An 11,081-nucleotide genomic window follows, 5' to 3' on the forward strand; every position below is an offset into this window, starting at 1 on the left:
CTTCAATCTTTCCCTGCATCAGGGTCTTTTCTAATGAGCTGGCTCTTCGCATCAGGTGACCAAAGTACTGGAGCTTCAGCTTCCGCATCAGTCCTTCCAATGAATATTCAGGATTGATTTCCTTTAGGATTGGCTGGTTTGATCTCCTTGCAGTCCAAGGGACTCTCAAAAGTCTTCTCCAACACCACAGTTCAAAAGCATCAATTCTTTGGTGCCCAGCACAGGAGTGGACCCACCCAATGGCACTGCCCAGTCAACAACCTGCCCTCTAATCTCCATCTGAGTCCACTTTCCAGTAGCCCCACCCAGCCCCTGCAGCACCGCAGTCTGGAGCTGAGTTTCTAGACTGTGGGATTTAACCAAATATAATAGGAAAAGAGGGCTTCTCTGGTTGCTCAGACAGTAAAGAATCTGCCTGCAATGCAGGATGACCTGGATTCATTTCCTGGGTTGGGAAGATCCCCTGGAGGAATGCATGGCAACCCACTCCAGTATTCTTGTCTGGAGAATCCCCATGGACAGAGGAGCTTGGCAGGCTATAGTCTATGGGGTGACAAAGAATCAGACACAACTGAGCCACTAAGCACAGCACAGTACAACAGGAAAAGATGCCAAACCAATTTCCAGATTGCTGTACAGCATCTAGTCCTCCTGGCCCTCCTTGCCCCATCTTCTTGTGGAAATAAAACTATCCTTCGTGGTCCAGCTTCATAGCCTGCCTTCTCCATGCAAACTCTCCGAACCCCAGAAGCCGAGGTCTCTCCCTTCCACCCCTTTCAGCAGGCATCATCTGCTTGCATTTCCTAGTTGGTGTGTGCTCAGTTTCTGCCACTGAGCCAGTTTCCTGATCTAGAAAATGGAAACAGTGATACTCCAGAGGATTAAATAAGCAAACACATGTGTGACCCCTGCGCCAGCACCTGGTCCCCCCAGAAAGCTCAACATGCCGATTCCCTCTCTGTTCCTCCTGAATGGCCACTCTCCTCACAAAAGGATATTTGTTCTTTTTCTGCTCTTTCAGGGAGGAGGGGAGCAGCAGGAGCCCCCTTGAGGGTGACCGACTCCCCACACACTGCCTTCCACGGGGGCTTGGCTATTTGCAAACAGAGGGTTGATATCACTTGTGGCTTTGAAGATACAAAGGACTCCCACAGCTACCCCTAAGTGGTCACACTACAGTCAGCATGCCCTAGAACATCTAAATCTCTGTCTATTTTTAGGATCAGAGTTAATCTTCTGGCTTGGTGTGAGTTGCCAAAATGGCGGTGGAAGTCTAGAGTGTATGGTGTCTCACTCCCAGTTACTGGGCTGGCCAGAAGTTCATTGGGTTTTGTCAGGGGAGACACACTGACTGAAACCGCCCTCCCTGGCCAGCTACCATAATAACCATCTGCATGAGTTATTTTATGACAGGAGGTCCTGCTAAGGAACACAAAACTAATAAGCCACCACTAAGGTATTCACTGGAAGGACTGATGTTCAAGCTGAGACTCCAATACTTTGGCCACCTGATGCAAAGGGCTGACTCATTTGAAAAGACCCTGATGCTGGGAAATATTGAGAGCAGGAGGAGAAGGGGATGACACAGGATGAAATGGTTAGATGGCATCACTGACTCAATGGACATGAGTTTGGGTAAACTCCGGTAGTTGGTGATGGACAGGGAGGGCTGGCATGCTGTGGTTCATGGGGTCACAAAGAGTCGGACACGACTGAGTGACTGAACTGAACTGAACTGACTGAAGCAGAAGAGTTCAGGAAAAGTCAAAAGGAGATGCCCCGTGTCCTTCCACCTCCCAAAATCCTCGCTGGCCTCCATCTTGGCTGACAGATGCATGCACTCCAGGAAGGACCCTGAGTCAGAATGATTGGCCAAAGACAACCCAGAAACTAATCCCATCACCATAAAACCCAAGACTTCGAGCCACGTGGTAGACCAGTTCTCTTGGGTTTCCTTACCCTACTGGTAAAATCTCTTGCTTTGTCAGCACATATGTCTCCTCAGACAATTCATTTCCAAGTGTTAGACAAGAGCCCATTCCTGGGCCCTGGAAGGAGTCCCCCTTCCTGCAACAGTTTTTTTGGTAAGATGTTTGGATATACATCCGAAGAAATTGAAGGCAGAAACTCAAGCAGATACTTGTGTACCAGTGTTCTCAGCAGTAATAATCTTAAGAGCCAAAATGTGGGGGAAAAAACCCAGGGCCCATCAACAGATGATCAGATAAACACAATGGGGCATATACACAGAACGAAATAGCATTCAGCCATAAAAGGGAATGAAGTTCTGACATGTGCTACAATGTGAATTAATCTTTTCTATACAGAATAGGCCAGACACAAAAGGGCAAACATTGCATGATTCCACTTAAATGAAATATCTTTATAAGACAAATTCATAGAGACAGAATGTAGATTAGAGGTTACGAGGGGCTGGGGAGGAAGAGGGACTGTGGAGTTATTGTTTAAAGGTCACAGAATTTCAGTTTGGGATGATGAAAATGTTTTGGAAATAGTGGTGATGGTTCCACAGCTTGTGAATTATATCAGTCCCACTGAACTGTACATTTAAAAATAGCTAAAATAATTTTATGCTCTATGTTTACTGAAGCAGGAGGGAAGGGGGAAGGGCACACTTTTGGAGAGAATGACATAGCCCAAGGACACAACATAAACTGATCAGATTCAAATGGGTCCAAGATGACAGACAAGTCAACTTCGACTAGACCTTGATCCTCAGTATATGCTCACTGTGACATGGTGGCTCAGACAGTAAAGAATCTGCCTGCAATGCAGGAGATCTGGGTTCAATCCCCTGGCCAGGAAGATCCCCTGGAGAAGAGAATGGCTACCCACTCAAGTATCCCTACCTCGACAATTCCTTGGACTAAGAAGACTAATAGACCACAGTCGATGGGGTCGCAAAGAGTCAGACACAGCTAAGCAACTTTCACTTTCAAGCTAAATGACACACCCAGAGGCTCCGTGACACTCCAAGGCCAACCATCAAAGACCAAAAAGTAGGTGGTGGCCCAGTTCCTGGAATTCTCCACCCCTTCCCCAAAATAGTTGAAATTATCCTGCCACCCATTAACCTATAAAATTCAGTCAGTTTACTTCAGTCACTCAGTCATGTCTGACTCTTTGTGACCCCATGGACTGCAACATGCCAGGCTTCCCTGTCCATCACCAAATCCCAGAGCTTGCTCAAACTCATGTCCATCAAGTCAGTGATGCCATCCAATCATCTCCTCCTCTGTTGGCCCCTTCTCCTCCCACCTTCAATCTTTCCCAGCATCAGGGTCTTCTCCAAGGAGTCAGTTCTTCACATCAGGTGGCCAAAGTATTGGGAGTTTCAGCTTCAGCATCAGTCCTTCCAATGAATATTCAGGACTGATTTCCTTTAGGATGGACTAGTTGGATCTCCTTGCAGCCCAAGGGACTCTCAAGAGACTTTTCCAACACCACAGTTCAAAAGCATCAATTCTTTGGTGCTCAGCTTTCTTTATAGTCCAACTCTCACATCCATACACGATTACTGGGAAGACCATAAGTTTGACTAGACAGACCTTTGTCAGCAAAGTATTGTCTCTGCTTTTTAGTATGCTGTCTAGGTTTGTCATAGCTTTTATTCCAAGGAGCAAGCATCTTTTAATTTCATGGCTGCAGTCACCATCTGCAGTGATTTTGGAGCCCCCCAAAATAAAATCCATCACTGTTTCCATCGTTTCCCCATCTATTTGCCATGAAGTGATGGGACAGGATGCCATGATCTTAGTTTTCTGAATGTTGAGCTTTAAGCCAGCTTTTTCACTCTCTTCTTTCACTTTCAAGAGGCTCTTTAGTTCCTCTTTGCTTTCTGCCATAAGGGTGGTGTCATCTGCCTATCTAAGGTTACTGATATTTCTCCCAACAACCTTGATTCCAGCTTGTGCTTCATCCACCCAGCATTTTGCATGATGTACTCTGCATATAAGTTAAATAAGCAGGGTGACAATGAAATTACCCAGCTCATAAAAGCTAACCATGCCACATTTTGAGGCCCCACTCACCCTCTCTGATGGCCCACCGTCTGTCTGAATAAATCCACTTCTAACCTATCATTTTGTCTCTCACTGAATTCTGAGATGAAACATCAAGAACCTGAGCTTCATCAGGTCCTAAAACCAGGTCTACAATCTCAGTTGGAAGAACATAGGTTTGAGTCCCAGCCATAAGGGTTCAGGTCCCAGCACATGGGTTCAAGTCCGCATCTGAGGTAAACGGTTTCATTATCACAATTTTTAAAAATATTGTAATATATCAGAAACCACTGGGTTGTATTTGAAAAGGGTGAATTGTATAACGTATGAATTACATCTCAATAAAACTTTTTGGAAAATAGATATTTATTATAATTTATTCTGAGGCAAATTCAAAGAGCTGTATAAAGTAAAACAAACAAAAAACCAATCCATAACTGGACAAGAAATATGAATTTTCAGGTACAGCTCCCCTCGACTTTCCTCCCCCTGTAACCCAGAGCCACTCTCCCACTTCAGGAATCTGAATTTGTTGCCGACAATGTTCTCCCAGGATCTCAGTCATTTCATCTTGCAGCTAAAGACCCTACCCCAGAGTAGGGCAGGCCAGGAACAGTTGCTGTTGGTGTTAATCTTGCTCATGGCTTTGGAACAGAGAAGGGCTAATCCTTGGAGAGGCTGGCTTCTGGGTATGGTTGGGGCTGGGGGCTGGGACCAGGAGAGTTAGGAAGCACTCACTCCCATCAGGATTTGGAGTCTGCTGGGCTGGCTGTGGAGCATTTTTGCACTGAGATGTAAGAACATTTATGTTTTATATGTCCACATCCCTGCTCTCAATTAACATCAGGATCCACACCATCACCACGATCATACTCAACCACAGACCTCAGGTCTTGGGGTGCACACTTCTCTGATAGTATTCATACCATTAATGTGATCTAATGTAAATAGTCATTAGATCTCAATCTGCAGCATACAGCAGTCATGAACTCAGATGCCTGGAAGGTGCAGGTAGGAAACCCAGGTGAATGAAGCAAGCTCCGGGGGAATGTGGCAAACAGGCCAGGGACTGGGACAGCTGTGGGGTTAGCTGCTAGTTCCGGCCGGTTGCTGCTATGGAGAAAGTGGGTCTTGGGTTATGAGCTCTTCTGAATTTTCAAGAAAAGTCAGAATAAGGTTTTTAGGCAAAATTTCTTAATATTTATTTCATTGTTGATAACTACCTCAATTTTAAAAAAGAAAATTAAAGTCAACTTCCAGGTCTAATAATATACATCTGTAGCCTGGATACAGCCTATGACCTGCTAATTTTCAACATTAGCTTATAGAATAATCGTGGTGACCAGGAAATGGCACTGTGCTTGCAGTAAGAAAAGCAATATCTGCACATGGACCAAGGAGAACCCGGTACTGGGAGGCTGCCTGCTTTACTTTACTACTAATGGATGAACATTGTGCTGCGATTTGTTTTGATTTTGTGGATATTTTTAACTATCTTGCTTCAACTTCATATTGATTATCCCAACAATGGTTATAAAGAGGATGGTCAAAGGAACCACTAATTTGGGTTCAAGACCGCATGAGGATTCTCAGGAAAGCAGCATTCCCTAAGCACTGAGCAGAACGTGCAGCCCTTGGAAATCACACCCTAGACCACCGACAGCCTTGCCTATCCCAGGAATGCATTTTGGGGGCAGGTCAAGAGCTTCAGGTAGATATGGTCACTTGTCAGAGCCACAGTTCCCCAGACTATGAAAGGGGACCACGAATGCCCACAGAGTCTTGGGAGGATTAAATGAGATGTTTACAGATATGTAAAGTATTTGGCCTCTTCCCTGATAGCTCAGTTGGTAAAGAATGTGCCTGCAATGCAGGAAACCTGGGTTTGATTCCTGGGTTGGGAAGATCCCCTGGAGAAGGGAAAGGCTACCCACTCCAGTCTTCTGGCCTGGAGAATTCCATGGACTGTATAGTCCACTGGGTCGCAAAGAGTCAGACACGACTGAGCAACTTACACTTCCAGCAAAGACTAAAGCTGTCCTACCCCTCCCTACACGGCTTCACCATGCTTCCTACTCGCTTACCAAGTTTAACCTAAATACACAGCTCTCTTTGCAGCATCTACTGAGAGAATGGAGACCATTCCCAACAATTAGACTATCAACATTCCAGAAAACATCAAGATCACTCTGAAGAGAAGCACAACTACTGTGAAGGACCCTGGAAGGACCCTGCAGAGGGAGTTCAATGACATCAGTGTAGAACTCAGTCTCTCTGTGAAGAAAAAGCAGCAGCTCCAGCCTGACAAATGGTGGGGCACTATTCAACAGAAAGGGACTGGCTGCTGTTTGCACTCTCTGTAGCCATGGACAGAACACAATCAAGGGTGCTACACTGGGCTTTTGTTACCAGCTGACGTCTGTGTATACTCACTTCTCCATCCATATTATTTCCAAAATCTCTTGGACACAAAATACATATACAGGGTTTAGATGAGGCCAGGTGTTTCTTGTTAAGTATCTCAAGACCATAAACATGAGTTAATTCTGGAAGGAAACATTGAACTTACATCAAATTCAACTGTTTTGATTCAGCAAGCCATGGCTGCTTAAAAGCAAAGACACTAGAAAAATTCTGGATGGCTTCTGTGTGTCTGAGAAAGGAGCTGTTTCACAGGGTGATTAATAAGATCTTTGTAGTTGAGATCAAACCAGTCAATTCAGGAAATCAACCCTGAATATTCATTGAAAGGACTGATGCTGAAGCTGAAGCTCCAATACCCTGGGCCACCTGAGATAAAGAGCTGACTCCTTGGAAAAGACACTGAAGCTGGGAAAGATTGAGGGCAGGAGGAGAAGTGGGCAGCAGAGGATGAGACGGTTGGATGGCATCACTGACTCAGTGGACATGAGTTTGAAAAAACTCTGGGAGATAGTGAAGGACAGGGAAAGCTGGCATGTTGCAAAAACCGTAGAAACATTCAGACAAGACTTAGTGACTGAACAACAACAAAGCTGTCCAACTACAGGCACAACAAAATGCAAGATGATTCCTCAGACCTATCTGTGTAATTGAATATTTTAAAGATGAAAGAAAAACCCTGTATTGAAAAATACTGGATAGACAGATGTGTGGCGCCTGCCAAACCTGAGCTCCATATCCAATGGTCGATCCTTTTTCTTTCCATCACGCCACACAGCGTGTGGGATTCCCCAGCCAGGGACTGAGCCTGTGCCCACAGCAGTAGAAGCGCAGAGTCTTAACCGCTGGGCCGCCAGGCAAGTCCAGACCCTCATAACTTGACAGCAGATTCCTTTTTTAGACAAACTGTATAAGGTCTCAACACAGTCATGGTTATTGGTATTCTTTGTCTTTAAACAGGGAGAGAGGGGATGTATTTTGGAGCCTGACATGGACAGGTGTGCACAAGGGGGCAAACAGAGACACCAAGCTAGATGAAAAGGCTCTGGGGACATTCTAATGCTTGAGAACCAAGGCTTCCATCTTGGTCTCTCAAAACCAGCCAGTCAGCCCTTTCCCCAGGGAGGATCTCCTGGCTCTCAGGTACCTCTATCCACTAGAGGGAAAGAAGGGAAGAAAAATGATATCTGTTGAGCATCATTTGCTTTTCGTCTTCCTTTCAACTCCTTCCTCAAATACATCCCACCCCAACATGTAATGGCCAGTGAATCCTGTTCATTATTCTTTTGAAAGACCTCTTCTCTCCATTCCCACTTTCACGGCTCCATTTGGGCCTCATCAGAGATTGCCTTCGCTCCCTAACAACCATTCCCCACTCCTCCAGGCGACTCTCACACTGCCTGCCCTAAGTATTTTCCTAGGGACCAGAGGTTGGGGGAAGGAGAAGCTAATCCTGTCATTCCCAAGCTTAGACAGCTTTACAGATAGATATTCAATTCCTCTCAAGGAAAAGAACCATTTCCTTAGCCCCATATCCCTCTGGAGCTTCATCTCTCATGTCTTATCCCCACCCCACCAGGCATTCCACACTAAAGCCACACTGCACTTATCATTTCCTGTGTAGGCCAACCCCAGGCACCACTTCATGCCTTTATTCAGGCTATTGCCGCTGGGCCTGGCTTTTCAAGTGGATTTTTACCCCAATCTCTTAAGGCAAATGTCATTAACCCCATCTCTGCAAACAAGGTGGCATGCAAGACGGGACCCTCTTGCTACTATCCAAGACAAAGTCCACAACATCACAGGCATGGACTAAGCAATATGCTTTATGGGGGAAGGCAAGCGAGTCAAGCAAGGACCGACAACAGAAGTGGAAGCTAAGGTCCCTCGGATCCTTCCGTCCTCCCACAGAGAGACACACATGGGCCAGGAAGCTTTGGGGCCCACAGTGCGGGTCTGCGTGGCAATGGAGGCCCCTACCCCAACCACCACTCTTTCTTCACATAGTCCAAGTGCCAGGACAAACTTTACAGTGGTGCCAGGCAGTCTGTATTTGCCTGCTGTCTACAGGAGTTGTTTGAAAATGCCAGCTGCCCAGATCTTAGGATATGAGACACCAAGGTGGACACTAGAGACCCTCCTGTCAGGGAAAGAACCTCTGGGCCCCCCAGGCTTACCTGAGATGCAGCAGCTCCCAAGGGAGAAGGCAGGAAAGCCCATCCAGTCCCGGATGGCTCAGTATCCCTGCAACCCAGAGTAAACACCCACTTTAGACAATTCCATTCCCGGAATGTCACTTTAGACAATTCTGATCATTGCATCACACGAGGAAACTGAAGCCCAGAACTCAAAGCACATGGGCAAGATCGCACAGCTGGTAGATGGTGGAGCCCAGATTCTAAACCAGGTCTTGTCTATGATACTGTATCTCAGGAACATCCTTGTTATCCAACTCGTGGTCCTCTGTGGCTGTGTGAAGACCCCATTCTCTCCTGGAGCAGCCCATGGGGCCAGCCCACCCATAAGCACCTCTATGGGAGGGAGAATCTGCTCCCCTGAGATCTGCAGGATGACTGGAGCCAAAGGAGGCCTTGAAGATAACAATAAACCAAGTTCACTTTGTGTTGCCTATCTCCTGAGATTTCTAGATGGCAGGGTAATTTGGTTTTCTCTTTCAAGTTGATTTTCCACTTTCTAGTGCCAGAGGCAAACCCTGGAAAAAAAAAAAAAAAAGCCCTATACCAACTCAGGTAAATACAGACACCATTAACAACTTCCCTCCTTCCTTTTCCTAGGAGAGCAGAAACATCAGCTCAACACAGATAATAATGAAGTCCTGCTGTGTGTGAGTATATGTGCATGCATGCGAGTTTCCATGTATATGTGTGTAGATCCTTCTGTGGGATTCTGGAAGAGTTAAATAAATATGTCTTTACCTCTTATGGATTCTGCGTCATCTGGTAGCCAACTTACAGGGGCCAAAGACTATCAAAAATTGTACAACTCTAGTTGAAGGGAAACAGAACCAGAGCAACTTAGACCCTACACTTGCTATCATTTCAAAGTCTCAGAGAATTTAGTATTTGGGGAATACCAAAAGTAACTTAAAGATGCACACACACAAACAAGATAGCTAGGGGGAAGCTGCTGCCTAGCACAGGCAGCTCAGCTCTGTTCTCTGTGATGACCTAGAGGGGTGAGATGGGACATTGTAGGGAGGCTCAAGAGGGAGGGGATACGTGTGTATATATATATATATCTGACTCACTTTGTTGTACAGCACAGACTAACACAACATGGTAAAGCTATTCAGTTCAGTTCAGTTCCTCAGTCGTGTCCGACTCTTTGCAATCCCATGAATCGCAGCACGCCAGGCCTCCCTGTCCATCACCAACTCCCAGAGTTCACTCAGACTCATGTCCATCGAGTCAGTGATGCCATCCAGCCATCTCATCCTCTGTCGTCCCCTTCTCCTCCTGCCCCCAATCCCTCCCAGCATCAGAGTCTTTTCCAATGAGTCAACTCTTTGCATGAGGTGGCCAAAGTACTGGAGTTTCAGCTTTAGCATCATTCCTTCCAAAGAAATCCCAGGGCTGATCTCCTTCAGAATGGACTGGTTGGATCTCCTTGCAGTCCAAGGGACTCTCAAGAGTCTTCTCCAACACCACAGTTCAAAAGCATCAATTCTTCAGAGCTCAGCTTTCTTCACAGTCCAACTCTCACATCCATACATGACCATTGGAAAAACCATAGCCTTGACTAGACGGACCTTTGTTGGCAAAGTAATGTCTCTGCTTTTCAATATGCTCTCTAGGTAGGTCATAACTTTTTCTTCCAAGGAGTAAGCGTCTTTTAATTTCATGGCTGCAGTCACCATCTGCAGTGATTTTGGAGCCCCCAAAAATAAAGTCTGACACTGTTCCCACTGTTTCCCCATCTATTTCCCATGAAGTGATGGGACCGGATGCCATGATCTTCGTTTTCTGAATGTTGAGCTTTAAGCCAACTTTTTCACTGTCCTCTTTCACTTTCATCAAGAGGCTTTTGAGTTCCTCTTCACTTTCTGCCATAAGGGTGGTGTCATCTGCATATCTGAGGTTATTGATATTTCTCCCGGCAATCTTGTTTCCAGCTTGTGCTTCTTCCAGCCCAGCGTTTCTCATGATGTACTCTGCATAGAAGTTAAATAAGCAGGGTGACAATATACAGCCTTGATGTACTCCCTTTCCTATTTGGAACCAGTCTGTTGTTCCATGTCCAGTTCTAACTGTTGCTTCCTGACCTGCATATAGGTTTCTCAAGAGGCAGGTCAGGTGGTCTGGTATTCCCATCTCTTTCAGAACTTTCCACAGTTTATTGTGATCCACACAGTCAAAGGCTTTGGCATAGTCAATAAAGCAGAAATAGATGTAAAGCTATTATCCTCCAGTTAAAAAAATAAAGAAGCAGACATGCACATATACCCACACACAAAATCACAAGCTGGTGTTTAATCTGTCTTTCTCTGGCCCAGTTCAAGGCATTTCAGGATTTATCTGTATCCCCCACTTTTCCTTCTCCCAGGCCTGTTGTTATGTTGTGCTTAGTCGCTCAGTCATATCTGACTCTTTGAGACCCTATGGACTGTAGCCCACTAGG

The 11,081-nt window shown here is 45.8% G+C and overlaps 1 pseudogene; it reads left to right on the plus strand.

Moving 5' to 3' along the window:
- The first annotated feature begins 6,154 nt into the window (after nucleotides 1–6,154).
- LOC109565528 (large ribosomal subunit protein uL6 pseudogene) lies at nucleotides 6,155–6,707 on the plus strand (annotated as a pseudogene).
- The last annotated feature ends 4,374 nt before the right edge of the window (nucleotides 6,708–11,081 follow it).

The sequence above is a fragment of the Bos indicus genome, chromosome 11 (genome assembly GCF_029378745.1).
Source record: "Bos indicus isolate NIAB-ARS_2022 breed Sahiwal x Tharparkar chromosome 11, NIAB-ARS_B.indTharparkar_mat_pri_1.0, whole genome shotgun sequence".
NCBI lineage: Eukaryota > Metazoa > Chordata > Mammalia > Artiodactyla > Bovidae > Bos > Bos indicus.